The following is a 1746-nucleotide window of genomic DNA, read 5'->3' as shown; positions in this document are numbered from 1 at the left end:
TTTTAAATTTTTAAATTTCCATTATTTTCCTTATTTCATATGTATATATGAAAAAAAACCAATGCATACATTTTTTTTTGGGTTAAGTTTAGAAAAGTAATACATTAATTAATTTTTATATATTTCTCTAATCAACGTAGCTAGGTAATCATTCATACGTACAAAATGCAGTTGACGACACCAATGTCTTCACTGTGGGCAAGGGTATTAGCTTATGGCTACAATATTATCATACCATGAGAGAGGAGGCTCCAATTAGCCTTTATGGAAGAAAATATATAAGACAAAACATGTTAACAAATAAATATTAAAATAAATTAAATAAATATTTATATTTATTTAAGAAAATCAGATCTGAAAAATCAATTAAATAAATAAGATCCTGAAAAATCAGAAACTAAATAAGAGAATTAAATTTTACTAAATATTGAAGTATGTTTTCACAGTTTTCTTAATTTAAAGTCTCCTTTAAATGCATATTTGTATATTTAAAGTAACATACTTTGACGTCAATTTCTTATTTTACTCAACTATTTTTAGCATATGATATCTCGTTGTAAAAGTTTTATGGGATAGAACATAAAATTATAATATTATGATTCAAAACTCCTCATTCACCAATCAAAAATATACCTCAGACATTCCAAAAATCATATTTTTCCAACAGTCCCCACGGCTGTCCATACAAACAAAACTGTTGAACTGGCATTGAAACTACTTCCGTAAGAAATGTATGACTTTGGTTTCTTGGATAACATACATTTATACATAGATATATAAATTGGTGGGTACTGAGCTGACTGTCAAGATAAAGACTTTGCTAAACTAGTATCATCCTTCAGTAAAAGGTTTTCTTTACTGTCATATTTTCTCTGGCGCCCTATTTCACCAGTCTCTTTCATTTCTGCCTCCTATAAACCATTGGTAAGGCAAAGTTTGACTGTGTGATGAGATTGATTTCAATGAAATGAAAACAACAATAGTAATAAAATTAGTTATTATAGCATGAGATTAAATATTATAGTAATGATATTACAATCAGTTGTAAAATATGTGATTAGATTTAATTACTTTTATAATGGGCATGTGAGAATAAAAAATAATTATTAAGGATACTAGGAAAAGAATGGTACATAATTGAAGTTTAAATTATTTCATTTTCATAAAAATTTTAAAAATAGGTTAAATTGTAATTTTACTAATTAAATAATATATCATGATATTTTTATTATTGATGTAATTATTTATTATTTATTTAAATAATTATTTTCTTTAATTCAAATGTTTTTACTATTGTTTGTAAGCAAACAACAATGAAAATAGCAAAACAACGTGCAAATAGAAATGAGCAAAGAGGGAAGAAAGAAATATGAGAAGAGTGGCTAGTGTTAAAACATGAAAATAAAATAGGATTTATTGTAACATTTAGGGGGTCTCGTTGATCGAATATTACATACAACTTATAGTGTAATATTTCGAAATAAGATTAGAATGTTTGAATTCTCAATATTCCGATTATTTAGTAATCTTATATTCTTAAACAATATCGAAATGCTATAATATAGAGTGTAATCTTATTACGACCACTTTTTCAGATTTCTAAGATTCTAAAAACAGTCTGAACTTTAAAAAACTCAATAGAAAAAAGGAGTCAAGAGTGCTCTCATTGAACTTCCCGAAGAAACAGCGAGTACTGTGGTTGGGAAGAAGATGAGCGGTGTCTTCGAATCGAAGGACGAAAAAAAC

This window comes from Gossypium arboreum, chromosome 8 (genome assembly GCF_025698485.1).
Source record: "Gossypium arboreum isolate Shixiya-1 chromosome 8, ASM2569848v2, whole genome shotgun sequence".
Taxonomy (NCBI): Eukaryota; Viridiplantae; Streptophyta; class Magnoliopsida; order Malvales; family Malvaceae; genus Gossypium; species Gossypium arboreum.
Note: the sequence above shows the minus strand (reverse complement) of the source record.